We start from the raw sequence: 13,132 nt of genomic DNA on the forward strand, positions 1-13,132 counted from the left end.
TATCCCAACCCAATCTAGTCCCACCTGCCAGCACGAGGCCCATATCCCACCAAACCCTACCTATTCATATACCCATCCAAATGCCTCTCAAATGTTGCAGTTGTACCAGCCTCCACCACTTCCTCTGGCAGCTCATTCCATACACGTATCACCCTCTGTGTGAAAAAGTTGCCCCTTAGGTCTCTTTTATATCTCTCCCCTCTCACCCTAAACGTATGCCCTCTGGTTCTGGACTCCCCGACCCCAGGGAAAAGACTTTGCCTATTTACTCTATTCATGCCCCTCATGATTTCATAAACCTCTATAGGGTCACCCCTCAGCCTCCGACGCTCCAGGGAAAACAGCCCCAGCCTGTTCAGCCTCTCCCTATAGCTCAAATCCTCCAACCCTGGCAACATCCTTGTAAACCTTTTCTGAACCCTTTCAAGTTTCAGGGAGGAATTGCCTTATGAGCAAAGGCTAAGGAGATCATGACTCTACTCATTGGAATTAAAAGACTGAGAAGTGATCTTATTCAAATATATAGAATTCTTAAGGGGCTTGTTAGTGTAAATATTGACAGAATGTTTCCCCTCATGGAAGAGTCTAGGATCAAAGGGCATAGTCTCAAAATAAAGGGGCATCAATTTAAGAATGAAATGAGGAACTTCTTCTCACAGTGCATTGAGTATCTTTGGCACTCCTTGCCACAGATAGTTGTGGGGGGGGGGGGGGGGGGGGGACAGAGTTCTTGAATATATTTAAGGCTGAATTTGATTCCCTTACTGAACAAGAATCTATGATTACAGGGAAAAGACAGGAAAGTGGATGTGAGTAATATTGGATCAGCCATTATCCTATTGGGTGGCAGAGTAGGCTCGAGGGGCCAAACGGCCTGTTCCTATTTCTAATGGCCTTAAAGGCAACAGTTCGACTACCGGTAGTTGAAAAGTTGGAAGTAAAACTGATGGGGAATTCTAAAAGAACTGTAAACATTCAGCATTCTTCCAGGTGAGTCACATTATTGGTTCATCATTTTTCATAAGTTTAAGAGTGCTGCCTGACTTGGCTGCATTACTCAGCTGTGGTCTTATCGCTATGACTGTGTCCACACAAAAGAAGACCTTGTAGGCACAGTCCAGTTCTATTGCGTGAGTGGAAGCTTTGCTTGTTGGTGGATCTCACTGGCTGGTGACTTCGTGCTTTGACAGCTATGTGGGGGTGATTGATGAAGTCCTGCACCAGGGGAATCCAACGATGCAGACAAAATTCAAAGGGCAGCTGGTCTGAGAGTGGCAGCCTACAAATTCTTGGTTATCTCCACATTGGTTTGTTTTGGTTACACATATTGTATTGAGGGCTTGTCCTCTATCACTTTCCTGCCTTTGTTTTCTTTCTTTATTTGTGATTGTCTCATACCCAGGGTTCTGCTCTTCCAGTCCAAGATGTTTCCTCTCATTTCCACAGGGTGACTGTTGTGCCCCATTGCTAGCTGGAACCTTCCTTCTGAGCATGTAGTTGCCTACTAGTCCTTGGCAGCTTTGCACACTGCTCTTCTGCACTCCACCCCAGGAAAACCTCCAGGCTAGGAGCCACCAACTCCATTCAAATCTTAGGTACTTATTGCCCACTCTCCCTGATTCTGTGAAAAACCAAAGCCACCGTTTCACCATAAGCTCAGACCTCTTCCCAGACCCCTCCATCCCTTTGACCTACTGTCCCTCTTATGCGGCTGGAGTGATGCTCTAGGCAGCAACTCCCTACTTTTCCTGCCTCGCTTCAGCTGGTCATGTTTTCAAGACACAGGCAACTATCTAGCCTTTTAAAAATTTAATCCAAAACGTTTGACAAGCATTTAACTAGCTTTTAGACATCTTACATCAGCTGAATTTGGAAGACAGTGGGTTTTCTTTCCCTCCCTCCTACCTTGCTGATTATTGCCATCATAGGATAAGCAAATTGAAATCAGAATGCTACCTGGCAGCTGTTTTACTGGGCACAGCCTTACATTTATTCCCAACTGAAATGGAAAAACTAAGCCCCTTCATCTCTTTTCTCCCTTAATACATTCTTTTGACCAAGATCTTACTGACTTGTTTTAGTATCTTATTTGTAATCAATGTTATTTTGTTTTGCTAACTCTCATGAATAACTTTTAGATGATTTACTGCATTAACCATGCTATATACTGAGAGACTGCAATATTTTTTCTGGAGCGTGAAGATAGGAGGCCAGGTTTCCCACATATTGGCACTGCGTAACACACCGGGAGCCTTATGGCACAGAGGTAGCATCTCAATCGCTAGACTAGGAGACTCAGGTTCATGTCCCACCTGCTTCAAGAGTGTGTTATACCATCTCTGAAAAGGTTGATTAAGAAAAGACATCATTACATGATCCTTCTTCCTCACCTGGAGGCCAGCCTGATTGACAGGCTTGGCTCCCAATTGGGCAAGGAGCATGGGGAGATCACAGGAGCAGGTAGGGAGCTTGGTGGGATCACAGGGTTGTCTCTCAATACCCAATTGGGATGGTGGGTCGATGAACAGAGAGGGGAGCCCAATGGTGGAGAGTAAGTTTTCCACAGGTATTCCTGCTCTTCTTGGCTAAGCTGTGCTGAAAAAAACCTAAGCTATTCCTTCTCCTGCACAGTCCACCCTTACCCAAGCTATCTTTAGCTCTAGAATCTCCTTAGAACCGGAAAATTAGTCAGCTAAGGTTAAACCTGTAAGACAGGTTGTACATGGCTCCCGGCTTCATTATAATATTTCAGTGCACAGCAGGCTGCTTGTAAACTTGGTAGTGGGCATTCTAGAGATAGATTGGGGCAAAGTTTCAGTTTAGAATGTTACATTTCACCCATTCTCAGTACAGAAGGAATAGTTAGTAAGTTTGCACTTGACACAAAATAGGTGGTGTAGTGGACAATGAAGACGGTTATCTCAGAGTACAATGGGATCTTAATCAGATAAGCCGATACGCCAAAGGGCTGAGGACTGGCAGATGGAATTCAATTTAGATACATGTGAGGGACTGCATTTTGGAAAGGCAAATATACTTTTACACTTAATGGTAGGGTCCTGGGAGTGTTGCCGAATAAAGACACCTTGGGGTGTGGTTCATAGTTCCTTGATGGTGGAGTTACAAGTAGATGGAGTAGTGAAGAAAGTATTTGGTACACTTGCCTTTTTTGGTGAGTGTATTGAGTATAGGAGTTGGGATGTCATGTTGCAGGACATTGGTTAGGCCACTTTTAGAATACTGCTTTCAATTTTGGTCGCCCTGCTATAGAAAAGATGTTGTTAAACTTGAAAGGATGCAGAAAAAAAATTTACAAAGATGTTGCCAGGGTTGGAGGCTTTGAACTATAAGGAGAGGCTGAATAGACTGGGATTATTTTCCCTAGAGCGTCAGAGGCTGAGGGGCAACTGTTAGAGAGGTTTATAAAATCATGAAGGGCATGGATAGGGTGAATAGCCAAGGTATTTTTCCTGTGGTAGGTGAGTCCAAAACTAGAGGGCACATGTTTAAGGTGAATGGGGAAATACTTAAAAGGAACCTAGGCAGCAACTTTGTCATGCAAAGGGTGGTGCGTGTAGGGAATGAGTTGCTAGAAGTGGTGGTAGAGGCTGGTACAATTACAACATTTAAAAGGCATCTGTACGTGTACATGAAGAGGGAGGGTTTAGAAGGATACAGACCAAAGGCTGGCAAATGGGGCTAGATTAATTTAGGGTATCTGGTCAGCATGGATGCATTGCGCCAAAGGGTCGGTTTCTGTGCTGTACAACTCTATGACACCAGTTTTTGAATGTTAAAATGACTCCAAGTTGTTGTTAAGATGTAAAACAATGAGGTTTGACAAGCTTTTGTACCACTGAGGGATGGCATAGCCAGCATTAAATAAGTCCTCATCTGGTATCCTTTGAACACAACAGCTACTAAACAGCAAAGTGAATTCTGGAGGATGCTTACTCTTCCTTTTCTCTTCAGTTGAAAGAGTTTCATTTGTCTATGTGTGCTTTGACAGAGTACAGCATTGGCAAATATCTGCTTCTTTCTTACTCACTACGTGTCCCCCAGTCTCTCGCTATGCTATTTTTAATAATCAGTTTAAAAAAAGCAAATTAAACCAAATCCATCAAATTAACCAGCAAATAAATCAGACGACAGCTCTTTTAAAGCCGTAGTGTGTCAAATTATACTTCCACTTTGTTAGTTCAGAGTCACCTGGCTGAGATTAGTTTGCACAGAGGTGATCGTTTTTATCACTAGACCATAAACCCAAAGATCCAAGTAATGTTCTGGGGACCTAGGTTCAATCCTACCCTGGTGACTGGAGGAATATGCATGCAATAAAATATCTAGCATTAAGAGTGTAATGATGACTATGAAACTGTTGCTAGCTGTCAGAACAAAATCCATCTGGTTCACTAAGACTGCTTTAGGGAAGGAAACTACCACCCTTGTCTGGTCAGTGACTCCAGATCCACAGAATTGGGGTTGACGCTTAACTGCCCTCTAGGCAATTAGGGATGGCCTAGCCAATGACATCCACATCCTGTGAATGAATAAAAAAAAGGGACAGGGATCATATTGGGGCTACCTCAATGTCAGTGACTCAGTATCACAACACTACACAATGGAGGGCACCCCATTGTACAATAAATTTGCATTCGCTGCGCTTTGCTGTCATTAACCAATTCCTGAAGAAGGGCTTATGCCCGAAACGTTGATTCTCCTGTTCCTTGGATGCTGCCTGGCCTGCTGCGCTTTTCCAGCAATATATTTTCGGCATTAACCAATTCAGGTCATTTTTAATTATTGTAACTTGTACTAACTGAATCATGAGCAGTTAAATCTACAAAACTATGATACTGGAAAATTGAGGTGTTTATTCCAAACAATTAGCAATGCTAATTTGCAGTTTTAAAAATTAACTATTAAAAATAGTATAAAGAGAGACTGTAGTTTGTTACACATATTGGACCACGTTGTTTAATTCTCCCCAATTATTAGATGCTTCCACATTTCAAGGTCAAAAGTCACCAGGTTATAGTGACTTCGCCTGAGAGACGGCCAGTGCTTCAAAAACTTGTGACTTCAAATAAACCTGTTGGACTATAACCTGGTGTGGTGTAAATTTTGATCTTGTTTATCCTAGTCCAACACCAGCACCTCCACATCATGGCTACTATGCACATGTCAAGGGTGTCGACTCAAACATTAGGTGAATAACATTTGGAAACCCGCTATGGACAAATAATCCCTCTACCCTGAGGACAGGTTCTCGAGTCAAAAGCTATGAATTAATCTACAAACTGATTTGCTGTATCAACAGACTTAGTCGAACCAATGAGGAGAAAAAACCGAAAACTTCAGGTGCAAAACGGTACAGGCAGCTGCATTCCGGTAGATTAGATTAGATTAGATTCCCTATAGTGTGGAAACAGGCCCTTCGGGCCCAACCAGTCCACACCGACCCTCCGAAGAGTAACCCACCCAGTCCTATTTCCCTCTGACTAATGCACCTAACACTATAGCAATTTAGCACAGCCAATTCACCTGATCTGCACATCTTTGCACTGTGGGAGGAAACCGGAGCACCCAGAGAAAACCCACACAGACATGGGAAGAATGCGCAAACGCCACACAGTCGCCCAAGGCTGGAATCGAACCTGGGACCCTGGTCCTGTGAGGCAGCACTGCTAACCACTGAGTCATCATGCCGCCCATGCAGGCAGCGGACCATTGTGGTTCATCAGATATCCAGCACCCACAGTTCTTTTTTGGTCTGTGATGGGTTGTTTGACTACTGATCAACGATAACATCTTCATTCAGTAGTCTTCCGAGTACCCAAAATGCACCCTCTAGGGCAGCAATGCTTACTGCCAATGGAGACAAACCTAGAAAGCTTCAAACATTGCTCACACCTCAAAGTATCTGGTTTACTTTCGGCAGCCAATGCAGGAGAAAGAAATGTCAAAACCAATTTATGACTGGAAATTGGAATTCAAGTGTCCTTAGTGTGACAGCTACTCTCAGGAAGTCGTGCAAACGCCGAGACCAGAAAAAAACAATATTATTGAAAGCAACGATAGAATAGTTATAATAGCAAATGGAAAATTAAGTTCAAAAGATGGAAATCAAAATCACTAATTCAAAGAAATCACTTCGAGGATCGAAAGGAGTTTGATTCTGTCTTTGTGTGAATTTTGAAGTGAGTTAGACTACCATTGTTTTCAGAACTACATGTGTCTTGTCACCATTTAATCACAAACACCGCATTGCTATTTGTAATTCTTTGTAGGTCAAATTAGTGACAAATAGCAGCATCTATTGATGGAACCCTAGTACTGCATGACCACAAGGTCACATTAAACAAAACTATAAATAGTTGGAAAATTTAAATAAGAGTGAAACATAGCCAGTCACCATTTACAGGACAGGACTACCTCCTTCAAAGTCTAGGTGTCAAATTTTATTTGAGGATAGTCTAAGTTTTTTCACTCGTTTAAAATGTTATAATTGTGAATAATTGAGTCAGAATGTTGGGAGTTTAAGTCTCAACTTGAGATCTTGAAGGCACAGTTTTGGTGCACCAATAAAACAATGGTGCATTATCATAGCTAAATATGCTAAAATGAAGCACTGCCTATTGTCTCAAGTGAACGCAAAATATCCTCTGGCACTTTAGAATAGCAGGAGAATGCTGAAAGTGTCCTCTAATATTTATCAGTGTCCGACAATCAAGTTATTGGTCTTGTATACAAGAGGCTGTCAAGTTTCCTTAAAAAAAGTGACCACACTCAAAAATTATTTAATTTAGCTGCATTTTTCATTCACTCACAGGATATATCACTGGCAGCATTTATTGCCCATCCCCAATAGCCCTCGAAGGTGGTGGTGAGCTGCCACCTTGAACCACTGCAGTACTTTTGGTGTAGGTACACACATGCTGTTCAGGGGTTCCTAAGAAATTTTATATAAATACAAGTTCTTTCTTTCATAAATTATGAAGCGACATGCTTTGGCCAAATAAAAATTATACTCACTAGCCAATATCACCCCCCCCCCCCCACCAAGTTAACCTCACAAAAACAGTATCTGAATATTATCACGAGACTACAAAATGCACTTGTTGGATGTAACACATTCTGGGACACCTGCGTTTGTGAAGGGTATTTTCGAAATGCAATTAGGATAGGGGCAGCAATTTTGGATGGCTGGTGTGGCATCTATAATTATACACAATACCATAGTGGAGGTCTAAGCAGCATCTTATACTAATCATAACCACCCTACTCTTGTAGTCTAAGCCCCTATTTATGAGGCCTAGAAAATTACAAGCTTTATTTACAGTTTTCTGTCTGTCTTGCCTTCTTTAATGACTGACATAACATCTCTTCGCTTCTGTACACCATTGTGGCTGACAAAGGAAATTAAGTATTGCATAACAGATTAAAAGACTTATAAACTTTCCAGAAATGTAGTAAACCTGATGAGTGGGAGACTTTTAAGAATAAAGGAAGACTAAGGAACGAATGAGGAAAGGGAGAAAAGAATGCGTGTAATCTAGCGGAAAAAAAACAATGGACTGAGGAAGATTTGTAAATGTACATACGGAGGAAACTTCCGGCTAAAACATGAGTGTTAATTGGAGGCATAGTCAGGAGATTTATTGTAAGGAATAATGAGATAGGAAAGAGGCTAGATGATTACTCTGCATCTGTTTCCAATGCAGAGGTAATCTCAGAATTAAGAAATCCAATTGTATCATCGATAGTCACAGGTGAGGTGCTGCAAGACTGGAGGTTGGCTAACATGGTGCCACTGTTTAAGAAAGGTGGTAAGGACAAGCCAGGGAACTAAAGACCAGTGAGCCTGACATCTGTGATGGGCAAGCTGTTGGAGGGAATCCTGAGGGACAGGATGTACATGTATTTGGAAAGACAAGGGCGGAATAGGGATAGTCAACATAGCTTTGTGCATGGGGAATCATGTCTCACAAACTTGATTTGAGTTTTTTAAAGAAGTAACAAAGACGATTGATGAGGGCAGAATGGTGGACTTGATCTATATGGACTTCAGTAAGGCATTCGACAAGGTTCCCCATGGGAGACTGATTAGCAAGGTTAGATCGCATGGAATACAGGGAGAACTAGCCATTTGGATACAGAACTGGCTCAAAGGTAGAAGACAGAGGGTGGTGGTGGAGGTTGTTTTTCAGACTGAAAGCCTGTGACCAGTGGAGTGCCACAAGGATCTGTGCTGGGTCCACTACTTTTCATCATTTATATAAATGATTTGGATGTGAGCATCAGAGGTTCAGTTAGTAAATTTGCAGATGACACCAAAATTGGAGGTCTAGAGGACAGCGAAGGAGGTTATCTCAGATTACAATGGGATCTTGACCAGATGGGCCAATGGGCTGAGAAGTGGCAGATGGAGTTTAATTCAGATAAATGTGAGGTCCTGCATTTTGGGAAAGCAAATCTTAGTAGGACTTATACACTTAATGGTAAGGTCCTAGGGAGTGTTGCTGAACAAAGAGACCTTGGAGTGCAGGTTCATAGCTCCTTGAAAGTGGAGTCACAGGTAGATTGGATAGTGAAGGGGGTGTTTGGTATGCTTTCCTTTATTGGTCAGAGTATTGAGTTAGGAGGTCATGTTGCTGTACAGGACATTGGTTAGGCCACTGTTGGAATATTGCTTGCAATACTGGTCTCCATCCTATCAGAAAGATATGAAACTTCAAAGGGCTCAGGAAAGATATACAGGGATGTTACCAGGGTTGGAGGTTTTGAGCTATAGGGAGAGGTTGAATATGCTGAGGCTGTTTTCCCTGGAGTGTCAGAGGCTGAGGGGTGACCTTACAGAGGTTTACAAAATAATGAGGGGCATGGATAGGATAAATAGACAAAGTCTTTTCCCTGGGATGGGGGAGTCCAGAACTAGAGGGCATAGGTTTAGGGTGAGAGGGGTAAGATATGAAAGAGACTTAAGGGGCAACTTTTTCACACAGAGGGTGGTACAGATATGGAATGAGCTGCCAGAGGAAGTGGTGGAGGCTGGTAAAATTGCAACATTTAAAAGGCATTTGGATGGGTATATGAATAGGTGGTGTTTGGAGGGATATGGGCCTCTGCTGGCAGGTGGGACTAGATTGGGTTGGGATATCTGATCGGCATTGACGAGTTGGACCAAAGGGTTTGTTTCCGTGCTGTACATCTCTATGACTCTATAAGTGGCTAGGGGAAATAAGAAGTTGAAAGAAATTAGTATCAATAAGAAGGTTGCACTGGAGAAACTAACAGGTTGAAAGTCGATAATATAATCAGGATCAGAGAGATGTGGCTGTAGGGTAACCAGGGACGGGAACTGAACATCCAGGAGTATTCATTACTGAGTTATAAAAGACGATAAAAGTAAAGGTGAAGTTGCATTACTGGTTAAAAACTAAATGAACACAATGCTGAGGAAGGATATTAGTTCCAATGATGTGGAATCCGTAGGAGAGTCGAGAAATACCAAGGAGCAAACAATATTTGTGGAGGTTCTATCTAGACATTCCCTCCCCACACACCCCCAAACACACCCACCCACACCATTGGGGTGATGTTGGGAATAGCATTAAACAAGAAATTAGAGATACATGGACTAAAGGAACATTTGTAATTATGGATGACTAATTTGCATATAGATTGGGCAAATCAAATTAGCAACAATATCATAGGGGAGGAATGCTTACAGTACACGTGTGCTTTTTTGTTCTGGGCCAATACACCAAGGAACCAGCTAGAAGTGGATACCCTAGAGTGGGTGGTGTGTAATGAGAAAGACATAATTGGAAATCTAGTTGCATGACGCCAGTTAGGCATGAACAACCAATTGATAGAATTCTTCAATAAGACGAGGAGTAATAGTTGTTTCTGAGACTAGGATCTTTAATCTAAATAGAATAAATTATAATGGTGAGACACAGCTACGATAGATTGGGAATGTTACTTAAAAGGATTTCACTGTAAAGACATTCAAAGAGTGCATAGGTAAACTACAACAATTATTCATTCCTGTCTGGCGCAAAGGTAAAATGGGACAGGTAGCCAAACAAGAAAAATTAGAAGTACAGCAAACTTAATTTTTGCCAGTTCACCAAGACTGCCAGCTGATGAGATGCTAGTTAAAACTATATCCCTCAAATACCACAATCTACCACGATATCAGAATATGCACCTGTAAACAAAGTATGAGAGAGTGTATACACCCTGCATTTTTTTTTATTACCTACAGTGCATTGTTACATTGATTTTAGGAAGTGTGTTGATATTTTTACATAAATAGTCTGAAGGATGTTGATGTCTCAAAGCTTTGGTCAGGGTTTGCTGCAGTTATGCATACCTCTTGATTTTCCAGAATATTTGATTTACCAGCACACTCCTGGTCCTATAAGTGCCAGTTCATAAAAGGTTTGCTGTAGCATACAAATTGGCCAACAAGAGACCTGAGAAGTGGGACAGTTTAGAATTAAGCAATAGAGGACAACAGGATGGATTCAGAAAGGGAAACCAACGAGTAGGAGAATAAGCTGGCAGGGAACATAAAAACTAAGTTTTTATAGGATGCGAAAATAAAAAGATTGAAGACATCTGTAAACTCTTTACACTCAGGATCAGGGGAATTTATAATGGGAAACTAAGAAATGGCTGACCAACTAAATCCATTCTTCGGTTCTATGCTCTCAAAAGGACACAAATAACATACCAGAAACGTTGGGGTACACAGGGTTTAGGGAGATGGAGGAGCTGAATAAAATCATTAGTAGGAAAATGGTGTTGGGATTGATGGGCTGGAAGATTGATAAATCCCCAGGGCCTGATAATCTACATTCCAGAGTACTTGAAGAAGTGGCCCGAGAAAGACTGAATGCATTGGTCGTCATCTTCGAAGATTCTACAGACTCAAACAGTTGCCAAAAAGGAAGACAGAGAGAAAACTGAGAATTACAGACCAGTCAACCTTATATCAGTAGTGGTGAAAATGCTATAGTGCATTTTAAAAGATTTAATAATAGAACATTTAGAAAATAGTAGCAAAATCTGACAGTCAGCATACATATATGCAAGGGAAACCATGCTTGATAAATCTATTGAAATTCTTCAAGGAAGTGAGTTGATGAGGGAGAGCTAGTGGCTGTGGTTTATTTGGACCTTCAGAAGACTTTCCACACAATCTCACGTAAGATATTAACATGTAAAATTAAAGCACATGGGGATAGTATATTGAGATAGATTGAAAACTGGTTGGCAAACAGAAATGGGGTAGATGGTGTTGACATAATGCTTCTATTATTGGGAGAATCTCAAACTAGGGGACATACTTACTGAATAAGCAGACACTAATTTAAAACAGACATGTGAAGGAACTTCTCTCAGAGGGTAACAAATGTCTGTAATTCTCTACCCAAGGAAGTTGTGGATCATATATCATAAAAGTATTTAAAGAGGAAGTAGATAGTTTTTGAAATATTGGGCAAGTGAGGGCTATGAGCTCTTGGTACAAAAGTGGAATTGAACTAGGTCAGACATGACCTTATAGAATGGCTGTGTGTGGGCTTGATGGGGCAAATGGCCTACTATTTATGTAGTTAAGTAAAATGATTGTAACATGTAATTCAGAGAAGTGCGAGGAAGAGTAAGCGTGGTAATAATCGTAAAGTCATCATAGTCTTACCAGATTATAGGGGTGCTTTCATTACAGTGAAACACAGACAGACAACTGGTGGTGGTTTAACCTGAGGGTCACCTCAGGCGAAGGTATGGTTGAGGAAGAGAGTCCTTCATGATAATCTGAGGCAGTGCAGGAATTGAACCCACACTTTGGCACCTCTTTACATTGCAAACCAGCCATTCAGCTGAGTGAGGACAGTATGAACTATAGCGTACAACGTTATCAGCGTACAGAAGAGGCTGTTAGCATATATACATTAATCTTTTAAAATTGGCAGGACAAATTGCAAAGTTATTAAAACACATGGGATCCTTGACTTTATTGATGGTGGAATTGAGTACAAAAACAAAGAAGTTTAGCAGACCTCGATAAAGACTGGTTAGGCTTCAGCTGGTGTATTGTTTTCAATTTTGGGAATCTCACTTGGGATCTTGTAAAGGATGCAGAAGAGATTTGTTAAAATAACACCAGGAATGAGAGAGAGCTCATTTATAAGAGAACAGGTCATTTGCTTAAAGCAAAGATTAACAGGACCTTTTTTTTTCTCAAAAGAAGAGATTTTCAATATCTTTCACATTTTCAATATGAATTGTGTTGTGAGGGTATAACCTACTTCTAGAGGTATAAGTGTCAATATAAAACAGATTTATAGTAATTTACCAAAGCCAACACAAGGAAACTAATTTGCTTTGCACAGCAAGTTGCCTTGATCTGGGATATGCTGCCTTAAAAAGGAGGAATCAGATTGAATCATAACACTAAAAACAGAATTAAATAAATACACAGGGTTCTGGGGGAAGAACGAGAGAGAGAGAGATTAATTGGCGTACTCTTTTGACGTACTGCACAGACATAATGTGCTGAATGGCCTCTAACATTTCACTGTAATTTAAGTGCATTCAAAAGTGGGTCTGGACTCTCAGGCAAACAATCCCAAGCACTTCTCAGATTAAGTACTTTGCCTTTAATTTTGATTGAGGTACATGCATTACAAAATAAATGCTCTGACATTCAAATAGTTTGTTTGGTGGTGGCATTGAGCAAATACAGGTACACCATTTCCAGTACTAGTTTGGATAAAGAATTAAGTGGTATGTCTTTACCAATTCAAGATTTAAGAATTGTTCTGAATTCCTTATTACATTTTGGGAGGCTGTCATTCATTCTCAGACAAAAAAAACCCTCTATGCTCATTGATTAAGAGGTTTTAGAACATAGTGCAGATCTGAAACTGATAAAGATTTTATGAAAAAATGATGATGCAGACCCTAAAAGCTTTCTGATTTTAAATTCGATCAATTGTTCTGCTACTTTACACAAAATATAAAAACACCAAATAAATCAATTTTTTTGTAAACATTTTAATTGTTATTGAATGTTCTACATCTTACAGTAAATATACAATTACAAACTCTTGGCTTA

The sequence above is a fragment of the Chiloscyllium plagiosum genome, chromosome 6 (genome assembly GCF_004010195.1).
Source record: "Chiloscyllium plagiosum isolate BGI_BamShark_2017 chromosome 6, ASM401019v2, whole genome shotgun sequence".
NCBI lineage: Eukaryota > Metazoa > Chordata > Chondrichthyes > Orectolobiformes > Hemiscylliidae > Chiloscyllium > Chiloscyllium plagiosum.